The 12,073-nt window shown below is 32.2% G+C and overlaps 1 long non-coding RNA gene across 1 annotated transcript; it reads right to left on the bottom strand.

Moving 5' to 3' along the window:
• Nucleotides 1-8,364: 8,364 nt before the first annotated feature.
• On the bottom strand, nt 8,365-11,009 carry LOC147947044 (uncharacterized). The gene is made up of 7 exons (XR_015587112.1): nt 10,604-11,009; nt 9,669-10,201; nt 9,464-9,554; nt 9,240-9,363; nt 9,069-9,149; nt 8,857-8,975; nt 8,365-8,710 (listed from the first exon to the last, which is right to left on the bottom strand). It is a non-coding gene; the product is annotated as an uncharacterized LOC147947044 (long non-coding RNA).
• Nucleotides 11,010-12,073: the final 1,064 nt, after the last annotated feature.

Below are 12,073 nucleotides of genomic sequence, written 5' to 3'. Positions count from 1 at the left end.
TATGAACAAATGTATAACTAATCAAACATGTGTGCTTGTCATCGATCCTTCTTCTTTAAACCCCAAAACTGGACTCAAAAACATCAAATCTAGGTCTTGTTACGTCAATTTTTTTTTCTTAGACCTAGAAATACTGAAAGAATATCAACTCATCTATAAAGTCATACACAAAAACATGTATTAAAGCTCATAAGATATAAAAAGCACAAACGGAGATAAATAATATATTTTCAAGATATTTGAAAGTTAAATATATAATATTTAATAATACTTCAACTTTGAAAATTTTAATAGAGTTTAAAATATTATAATTATTAATAATTAAAATTTAGATGTATTTTAAATATTTATAACATTTTTATTTTTTTAGAGTTAAATATTAATGATACTTAAAATTTTGATAATATTTTCAACTTTCTATGGAAGTATGTATAGTACTTTTTAAAATTTTATTAAGTTTAAATATTTATAACATTTGAATCTTTTAAAAGTTTCAATAATTATAATATTTTATTCTTTTCAACTGCATCTAAAGTTTCAATATTTTTAATAAATTTTTAAATATTATAATATTTTGAAACTTTGTAAAGTTTTAATTTGCTATAATAAACCAAATAAAATTTTTAAATTTGGACGCCTGATAAATCAAACTTCATTTTTATTTGTTGTTGAAAGGATATTAGTCTTATTTATAATAGTTTCCAGTCTAAACTTTTCTAACCGATGTGGGACATTGTATATACATTTATTTATAAGTATTATAATATAGAAACTTTCCATAATTTCAAAAATGTTAAATATTGAGGTGGTTAATCCCGATTGGTCTTTTAAAAAATCTTAATATAGGCAATTCTGAAAATGTTAAAAAATGTTAATCAGTGAGTTGTCAAATTTCTATTGGTTATTTTAAATCATGGTGGACAGCTTTACGAGCTTATAGGTCTTACTTTTATTTACTATAGACCGTCGATATCTCATTCAATGTTCGTTCAACGTTCGAAATAGTTTAAACTTATGACAAGCCAATGAAACGGAAGCGGCACATACAGCTTTTAATTTCTTCCCTCCATCTAAGCTACCGCTATCATACAATTTATACAAAATATCGCAAGCCGTGAAGTTCTTCCCTCCATCTAAGCTACCGCTACCATACAATTTCGTTGTAGGCTTGCGTGGTGAGACCGCCTGAGTTGAGAAGAAGGTTGGTTAGAGAGTGTAGGTCGGTCTTGAAGTCAACAAGAGTGAAAGTGGCTCTATTGCACTCTAAGGACATTTAACAAATTTTGTTACTCAAAGGACATTTAACAAATTAGGTGGTTCAGTGTGGGCATTTTGTACACTTCCTATTTTTTATTTTTAATCATTTTAATGCAAACATTTCTCAAGATTTTTTTAAATGTATTTTAAGTTTTTTTAAAAACATGTATTCTTTTGTGAAATCACATGAAATTAAAATGTATTTAAAAAAAAATTTGCAAAGTAATTTTAACAAAAACTTAGAGATAATATTTTATTTAAAATATATATAACTTACAAGTATTCTTACTGATTTAAAAATTAAACAAATATATTTTTGATTTAAAAATAACAATGTGTGTTGTATCTGAGCCTTTGTACACTTTTAAATGTTAAGATTCAATAGGAAAAATAGATAATTTTCAGATCCAATAAATAAATTTATGGAATAACACTAAATTTTAACTAATATTTGTAAAACATTAAAGCAATAGTAAAAGATTTTGACAGAAAATTTAGATACAAATGGTTTATTAAAATGATTACGCGAGATTTTTAAATTAAATTAAATTTACTAATTAATAAACTTCCAGAACTTACAAACTAATTAATTAAATAAAGTTATAAAGACCGGATTCGCTTGTGCAATGATTACAACGGTATTTGTGTCACCGTTAATGAAATTCACCCAAAAACAGAATGGAGATAAATAAGATATTTTCAAGATATTTGAAAATTGAATATATAATATTTAGTAATACTCTAACTTTTAATTTTTTGATAGAGTTTAAATATTTATAACATTTATATTTTTTTAGAGTTAAATATATGATACTTAAACTTTTTTATGATATTTTAAACTTTCTATGGAAGTATTTTTAGTATTTTTAAACATTCTATTAAGTTTATATATTTATAATATTTGAATCTTTTAAAAGTTTGAATAATTATAATATTTTAAACTTTTCAACTACATCTAAAGTTTCAAAATTGTTAATACTTTAAATTTTTTAAAATATTATAATATTTTGAAACTTTTTAGAAGTTTTAATTTTCTATAATAAACCAAATAAAACTTTTAAATTTGGGCACATGATAAATCAAGTTTCTTGTTCATTCGTAATTGGAAGGATATTAGTCTTATTTATAAGTATTATAATATAGAAATTTTACATAATTTCAAAAATGTTAAATATTGAGATGGCTGATCTAGATTGGTTATTTAAAAAATCTTAATATTGGTAATTCTGAAATTTTTTAAAATGTGAATCAGTGATATGGCTTATCAGTATTGGCTGTTTTAAATCTTATTTGGACATAGTCTTATAGCTTCTCTTTTTATTTAGAATAGATGTATATGGACTCTTTTTCTAGTAAAATCTAACAAAATTATTACACGTACTCAAAGCAAAATGAAGGTAATCCATACGATGTCATTTATTTGGTAGACTGATTATAACTCACTTTTTTTTTTGTTATCTTATATTTTTTGGTAGGGTTTGTTATCTTATATTTTTAATAGGGTTTTTTTTGTTATCTTATATTATCCACACTGAATCGTTTCAAAACGTAACCTCTTTATATCAAAGAAAGTCAAATTAATGTCACGACAGCTCCAAGCCTCCAACCAACTCACGAACGAGAAACAAAAACGTATATAATCTCATGAGTATATTAAGTGTATATTAAGAATTAAAGAACGCAAATCTTTTATATTTATAATAGACGCAAAAAATCAAATCAAATGATAGGGAGACATTAGAATCAATGTAATTAAGTGAGAATAAGAAAGTCAACCCATCCCACGTGTAGTGCAGGTTGACATAAAGGCGGAGGCTACATATTTGAGTCGTTCATGTACCGAAATCTATGAAGGTCATAAACGAAATCCCTATAGGACCCTAAGATTAACCTCCGCATACGACGACATGACGTTACAAAGAGCCAAATAAAAAAACTAACGACACACAATGCATACAAAAATCTCTCTCACGGCATCGTAGAAAAAGTCTAAAGCCCCATATGGCATAGTAGTTAGGTGCCCTGTTTTAAAAATCACCCCCTACCTCCAATTCCTATAACATCTTTAGGCACAATCTTTCCGTTTCATTTAATGACTAATCACCGCCTAACATCGATTATTTCTGTCTAATTTGATTATAACCGTATAATCTGATTACAACCTACTTAATTTTGTGTATACTGATTGTTTTTGGTTTCAAATATAAATCAAATATATATATATATATATATTGTTATTTAGATATTTAAATTAAGAGTTTATGATATTTTACAATAACTAATGTACAAAGTTAAAGAAAAATAACAAATTTTTCTTTTAAAATTATGTTTTTATGTGTTTACCATAATTTTAAAAACAATACTATAGTTTTCTATTTTATTTGATATTTTTTCTTTTAACAGAAACAGAACTATACATATTATATAGTACTATATTTTTATATTATTATCAATTTAATAAAATAACTCTAAAACTAATCTCCAATTAATTTTCAATTCTCATATAATCTCTGATTTTTTCGCTAGGTGCTAGAACCACCCCGACCTCCCGACTAGGCCCTAGCAATTTCTAAAATATGAATTAGGTGTATACGGCAGAGCCAGAACCAAAATTTAGGGGTTAGAATAATTTTAAAAAATGAGATAAAAATATAAAATTTAAGAAGATTAAAATAAATATTTTTTTAATGGGGTAAAAATGCAAAATTTTGTAGGGATTAAAATGAATTTTATTTTTAATAGGGCTAAAATGCAAAATTCCTTTGGTCAAAATTTTTTTTTAGATTTAAAAGAGTTAAATGTAAAATTTAGGAGAATCATTTTGTTATTCTAACTAAAAATATACATTTTTGCATATTTTAGTGGGGTCAGCTGACCTTCTCATCCTTTCCTACATTCCCCAATAAAGTGTAGTGATTTCTTGAATTCTTGCATTTAATTTGTTTGGGAATAACATCGCATGCCCAGTAGAAAGCAGCAGATCAGGTTAAAATCAAATGTGTTTCTGGTTAATTGTATTGTCTATTTTACAGAACTTGTTGAATTAGATTCTTTCAATTCGGTGCTAGACTCAGGTCAAAACTTTGAAGAATAAGTTTTCTCTGTTGAACCACCTCACTCTAGGGATTAGACCGATTAGGCGGCAAACGGTTGAAGTATAATGTGGTTTCTAGTCATTAATTTAAGCTTGGTACTAATTAACTCAAAATCACCAATAATTATATAGTTAACAATTAATATATATATATATATATATATATATATTAGCATTGTAATCTCATTAATATTTTTCTTATAATCTCATGACTTAATTTGAAAACGAGCATATGAAAATGTATCCATTCAAAATTTTGATTAGGATTTTCCGAAATTTTAATTTCTATAGTATATTAGCAAAATTCAGAAAAATTATTGTGAATATGTGCTACATACAAATCGGAAGAGTCCAATATTATATATGTAAAATTTAAAACTAGAGTAGGTAAAAATGTGGTTAAGTGCAGAACTTTTTAGTGGCCATTGTATATTGATATTCACTTTCTTTAATAGATTTTATGTTTTTTCTTCTAGGACGATAAAGTTTATTACGTCCAAAAGATTTTAAAGACTTGTTTATCATCACTATAAATCATCAAATGATATTTTTTTGTGTTTTGTTCTCACTCGCATAGTTCCAACAATCACTTTCTGGTAGGTCACTGAAACATATATTTTTCTATCTTAATCTATGAATGAATGGATGATAACAAACAAAAAGAAATAGGCTAAGATGATCATAATGGATGCAAGGTGTTTCAATACCCTTATGTAGTTGTAGCATAAAGGATGTCAATCCATAAAAAGTGTGATATGTAAACAGTCAGCACATGATCAATGCATTCAAGTTAATGCAACTATCAAGTTGATTTGTTTCTAACAACCTAATGACAGAAATGAAATGCAATGAACTAAGGAAACTTAAGACAATACTAATGCATAATTAAACTATATAACAAGTGCAATAAACTATGCTAAGCAAGAACACTACTAACAAATGCAATTAAGAGAAACCTAGAATGAAACAGAACATAAACAAGGATGTAAACTGATGATCGAGTATCCACTCGATCGAGTGCATGGTCGAGCATGTGGTCGAGTGATGCATAACAGAAGAACAAAAGCTATTCCAAACAACTTAAACAACCCATAAAGCAATAAAACAACACAAGAAGAAATTAATAGCGATTGAACAGACAAACAATATGCAAAACAGGTCCTAGAGATGGGATTCATGGGCTGGTATTAAGCTACAATTACCTAGACTGTTCAACAAAACTCAATCAACAAGAGATATTCCTAGAAAATGATCTTCTAATCATTGCTAATCCATTCTCATGAGAATAGCAATCAGGTTTAAACACTCCTAGACCTAGTTCGCACTAGCTAAGAGATGAATAAACATATTAAGATTCAGATCATTATTTGTCAAAAACCACCCTATACAACCAATCTCTTAGGCTAGACACAATAATCTCCAGTATTAGTCTATTCTAGCATCCTAAACATCTTTTGAATGATAAGAAACCTAAGATCAATCTTTAACTTCTCACAACAAAGATAGCATAGAGATCTCCTGATCTAGAAGGGATTTATAAACAAACAAGTTTGAAGAGTCTAGATAATCATATCTCTTAATAAACCTGTCCCATCTCTAAGATCCTAGTTCACTACTCAGATCTACAAATCATGATGAAGAACACAAACCCAAAAAAAATGATAAAACAAGCATGATCATATAGACAAGAGAGAGATGAACAATTTAATACAAAGAATGAAAGCTAATTATCAACAGATTCAAAGTTATGAAGATTACAAATCTATGAAAATCCTAGAAAAGATAAGAGATCATACAATAAAGTAAAAGCAGCTAAAAATAACAAAAACTAGGTTATGAGGTGTATGTCTGCTGCCATAGGTGTGAGGCCCATTTAGAGAAAAGGAGGGAAGCCCTAGTTGGCTATAGGAAAAAAAAAGAGTCAGTGGCTTTGACTTGACCATGTGCTCGACAGTATGTCGACCGAGTGCATGGTCGAGTGGTTGGTTGAGTAGCTCCAGTCTTCGATCTAGGGTGATATCTATTCAATAAAACAGCGATAACTCCTAAACCTCACCTCGGATTCACCTGAAACCACCGGCATTCGAAAGATAACCCGATGTACTACAAATGTGATGAAGGATTCTGAAGCTAAATCGCAATGGAAAGTCTTCATTGGAATCAATCTTTGAGGAGCTTGTTATGAATCCGACTGAGTACTCGATTGTGTGCACGTCAATTGGTGACAGCTTGTCCTGTGGGAAAGTTTTTAAAGGGTGGGGACCAGGGTTCAAGGAACGCCTAGCGCACCAATAACCTACTGGTGGATTTGGGGTCCACGGGATGGGTTGTCAAATAAAAATTGTCAATTGGTGACAGCTTGTCCTGTGGGAAGGTTGTTAAAGGGTGGGGACCAGGGTTCGAGGAACGCCTGACGCACCAATAACCTACTAGTGGATTTGGATATCCACAGTGAGGGGTTAGGATCGATGCCCTGCAGAGCCAGCTGGGGGCCTATGGAGGTAAGCTAGCGGGGGGGCTAGTGGGGTCCATGGGACGGGTTGTCACATCTATATACTATCATATCCTCTTTGCTTATCTGTATTTTGTTAGCTGAGGTTATTGAAACAGATAAAGCTTCATAGAATTCTTGAAATGCAAAATCCTTCTCCTTTGCCAAATTTTTCCAAAATCAGCAGTGAATTGCTGATCTGGATTGCTTAGTTATTGTTCAGAAGTTTTCGGAATGTCCTTTATCCATCATTCTATATCAATTTCTTAAAAGGCTTATTTTTCATACATACGTAATGCAATTTCATATCTAACAGGCTGCCTAAGTTATTTCAAGTTCCGATCTTTTTGCGACGGAAAGATTATGAAAAGTTGGAAAGTTGGAAAAGATTAACACTTGAGATTTATAGTGGAAATTTGGAAAAGATTATGAAAACAACAATCATATAGTAATGCAAAGAAATTCTATTCAGAGGCAGAAGTGAGGAAAGTAGTGAAATGAAGGCAAGTTCTTTAGAAAAAGCAATTGGAAAATTTAAATATAAGAAAGTATGCTATTTGCATTTATGTTTCTTCTGCTTTTTGCTCCTAGCTGCTGAAGTTGAACTTTCTACTGGAAACTCTCCAGAACCAAGGATTTTTTCTTCTGTTGTTTTATCTACTGCAGAGGTGGTGCTTGTCTGTTGTAGCCGACTTGGAGATGTTGTAGCTTCTTTAGCACCTAAATCCACCATTTTTCCAGCTATTGCTTGTGTATGCAATAGTTTACAAAACAATGACTAATATCCTACAAAGAGTCATATGGATGTGGTGTTAAGATTACCTCAACGAAGGTTGGACCAGGAAGGACCTGAGTACTTTCATAAATACGTGAGACAGTAATTGACTGATGGTGAGGAGTGAAATTGAAGTTAGTTAGCTTAAGGTGGAATGTAAATTTCTTCCCAACAATGTCAGAGACTATTTTTGGTATTGGAGCAGCAAAGTCTACTTCACCGTCAGCCTAGAGAATGTGTAACGCCCCGACCGCCACCTCTTAGTGGGCCCCATGTCCAATCCCAGTCCATGGGTCCACCTTCCTTAATGGGCCTCACGTTCTCTCAATAGGCCTCTGAGTCCACCCATATCTGACGGTCAGTATGCTACGTTCGAGAGGCTTTAAAGACTTGTTACCATCCCTACAAATCACCACATGATCTTTCCCTGTGTTTTATCCTCACTCGCACAGTTCCGACAGTCACTTCCCGGAAGGTCACCCATCCTGAGACTACTCCAGCATAAGCACTCTTAACTGTGGACTTATCTCAGGATCTTTGATCGAAAAGATAAGTGCACTTTGGTGAAATAGGTGGCCATATCAATTCTTTTAAACCTCTCCGCAAGTCTCTGAAACCGGAGTGTCATAGAATGCGAGAAGATATAAGACAGAGATAAGTAGTGGGCTTTTGAAATTAAAAGTTTTAAAGTAATAAACAAATAGAAAAGGTTTCGTAGAGTAATCATATACCATCTGAGAAGAGAATGTTGATGCATGTATGATGGTCAACTTCACCATGTCCTTAACAAAGGCTACAAAAACACCGGTGGTCATTTCGACCAGTTCCACACTGTATCTTCCAAGTTATGTCATGTTTAGAGTATAGATCATTAATTAAGCTTGGAAATTTTAACGTGTCGTATAAATAGTTTGAATTAATAAACTTATTTCACATCTTCAACAGCAGTAGTTGACCCTAATTTGAAGTTATTGCAAGTTAAGGATGCCATCTTCTTGGCCATCTTTGTCCCACATGCAGCACAAGATATGAAGCTCCAACCACACTGAGTTTGTATGTCTTTCACTGTTGCGGTGCATAAGAATTCAACCTCCTAAAATATATGAGAAACAAAACCAATTAAATGTAGTTAATGCATCGGTGGTTTGATAGAAAGGTAAATGAAGATAAATTAATTTAAGATAACATTAATGGTTATATATGTCTGATGAAATAAGCTTTTGAATTTCTTAAACTGACCTCTGGATTACCGGTAGCAACAAACTGGTTAAGATCATCAATAGAAACATGTTCAATATTTGATACTCCATGGAATGGTGCAATAGAGTTGGTGTATTTTGTTTTCTTTGCCCTTTAGCCTGGTTGGTCATGTAGGAAAATATGGGTAAGGGACATGACGAAATCAGTGTGAATGAGTATTAAAAAATTATGTGGACAAACCCTATCACTACCTATCAGCAAACTCTGTCGTCGTTGTTACGTCTCCGTGGAATAAAATTTGGTCCCAGACGTGACATTCAGGTAGAGTTCACCTGGAGAGAAACATTTGGTTAGTTGTCATGGAAGTTTAAGATGGCATAAAGGAAGGAGCCTGAATGAATGGGGGAAACAAATTGACTTACCTCCAAATAAATTTTGGTTTATATTAGAAGCCAACAATATGTAAGCCCACTCTCTTTGTCGCTAAAAAGCTTCTCCAGTGAAGTTGCGTGATCGTCAAAAGCACTTAGTCGCACTTTCTCCCCGCTTTCATAAAAGAATACATGTGTTAAAGCAATAAAGAGGGTTAATGTACGAACCATATTGAGCACTAAAGAAAAGAGTTGTAAGTCGGTGAGGGTCAAACCTTTCAAGACATAGCAGTACTAACATCCTCTCCAAGGTTTGTGTCATTCCATTTCGATATGCTTTGGTTGAATATACTTCGCCCATGACATCTATTGTGGGACGAAACAACATAAATGAAGACGAAGCCATGAGGGTAGAAAGTTAAATTTGATTAAAATAACAACACCCTAAATTAAGATCTGAAAGAAAGATAGAAGACTCACACCCTTATTATTATGTAGAACAAATGTACGTTTATTTTTTTGTGAGAGGAGCCAACTCAAGACCGATCGAATATAGGAGTAAACTTTAAGCAATCGAATATGCTAATGATTGTTGGACTCCTTTTTTGACGTTGCGGGCATGCCAATGCCGAAGCATCCTCCTAACGATATGTTGGTGTAGCCGACCGGATTTCAGATTTGCAAATGAGACAACAGTGGAATCCATATTAGTAAAAATAAATTTGAGCGTGGAAAGGAATTGTAAGAAGAATGGAATTGGAGAAGAAGGCATTATATAGGAATTCAAGTAACAGCAATTGAAGGGAAAGTAGTGGGACTTCAACCGAAAGAGAGAGCATTCAAAAACTGGAATTACGGTTTGAGAGGAAAACGTAACGATAGCGATGGAACTCAGGAACGCTGAAGAGGCGGGGCCGTTGAGATCGCACAACGGCAGACAGTGGAGTTGACCTTTGTGGAGAAGGGTTTTCTTTCGAGAACATATTAGACAGGGAATAATAATAGATTGGGCCCTGAAATAAATCATATACTGGGCTTTCAAAGACATAAGAAACAAATCGATACAAATATGAGCTGTGTTGAACATTTAGCTTTTTTAAACAGAGGGAATAGCTGATGTGGCAGCACCAGGAGTGAGTAAACTTAACTTTATATATATAGATAGATACAATTGACACATATGATTTTGAAAAACTTTATATAATAAAATATACTTTTTAAAAATAATTATAAGATGGTCTCAAAAGCCACTAGAACTGACGATTTTAGACTTTTGTTAAAAATCTTTACGAGTTGAGCTTTTGACTCTCGGTAGTCACTAGTTTTATTGCTTAATACTCGTCTGATGAAAAAAAGTCCACAAACTCCACTTAAAATTTTAACTTCTGAGTTTTACGAAAAAGAACATACATTACCTCCGGCGACCACTGCTGGTCATCACCTCCGGCGACCACCGCCAGCCACCACCTCTGGAAACCATCGCCGGCCACCATTGCTAGAAACAACCACCAGCCACCATCGCCGGAAACAACCTCCGGCCACCACCGCCAGGAACCACCTCCGGCTACCACTGCCGGAAAACATCTCCGGAAAACACCTCCAACAATATCTACCGAAAACCACCTCCGGCCACCACCGGCGAACCTCCAGCCAACACCGTCGGGAACCACCTCCGGCCACTGCCTCCGGCCAACTCCAGCGGCCACCACCTCCGACCACCTCCGGCAGCCACCCTCCACCACTACCTTTCGCGGCCACCTTCCACCACCATCTCCAAACCATCAACACCCTCTCCCATTTATCATTTTTCCTACCCTTATATCATATACTTAATTTATTGAACTAATGTGTTATATTCTTAAATATATTATCAATTTTAGTTATTACACTAATTCAGCCTTAAAATAAAGAAATTAACAAAAAAAGAAACGAATAAATCCATATAATGATTGATTTGGGCAACGTGGGATTTTAAGTAATGGGAATCTTGTTTTATTATACACCAAATTGTCATGTGACCATCACACTCACTTAATTTTGTTTACCTAATAGTTTTATCTTCTCTACATGTATTCTCGAGAAAGTTAGCTTTGAAGTATTTTGAATATATCAGTAGTAGTTTATGTAGCAATGATAACGTTGACGCAAATAAATAATGTATTGTAATGTTTAAATAATTCCTCGACTAAACATCTCCTGCTGTCATGCCTTTTCTAACGTAGGAATCTGTGCAGTTTGTATAAGGTTCAACGTACCAAACTTATTCTTACAAACTCGACTCGAATTTCATAAATGCCAACCCACCAAATTCATTATTATTATTTTTTACTGTTATTTTCTAAGAGAATCTATAGATTTAAAAAATTTAACCAAAATATAAAATAAATGTCAACAAAACCAATAAAATAAAAATAAATTAATAAAAACAAAGTTGATGAAGTAAAAATATATTACGATCATATTTTTATATAGTAGATTTTGTAGGAGAATAATTATTCAGTTAACGTCTTTTCCATACTATATATACTATTTTCCATAGTATATATACTCTCTGTTTCACACAAAAATAGACTAATTAAGTGTTTTTTTGTTTTACAAAAAGTTTTATGTTATTTTCATAATTTACGTTTAACCCTGACTTGTTTTTACTAAATTTAAATCATTAATTATTAATTAAATAGGGATATACATGTATAATTTAAAAAAATTTAATACGTGTGAAACATATCAAAATGTATTTCTGCAAAATAGAGGGAGTTTAAATAAACATGAAATATTCCTAGTTCATTGAGCTGACTTATAATTTGTTATATTTCTTCTAAAAGAAAGAGTTATTATTACTAGGGAAAAATTCGGGTTACGCCCGGTATATGTAATTGATTAGT

This window comes from Camelina sativa, chromosome 3 (genome assembly GCF_030686135.1).
Source record: "Camelina sativa cultivar CO46 ecotype springtype chromosome 3, ASM3068613v1".
In the NCBI taxonomy this organism is placed as follows: Eukaryota; Viridiplantae; Streptophyta; class Magnoliopsida; order Brassicales; family Brassicaceae; genus Camelina; species Camelina sativa.
This window is presented reverse-complemented; position numbering and strand designations above follow the sequence as displayed.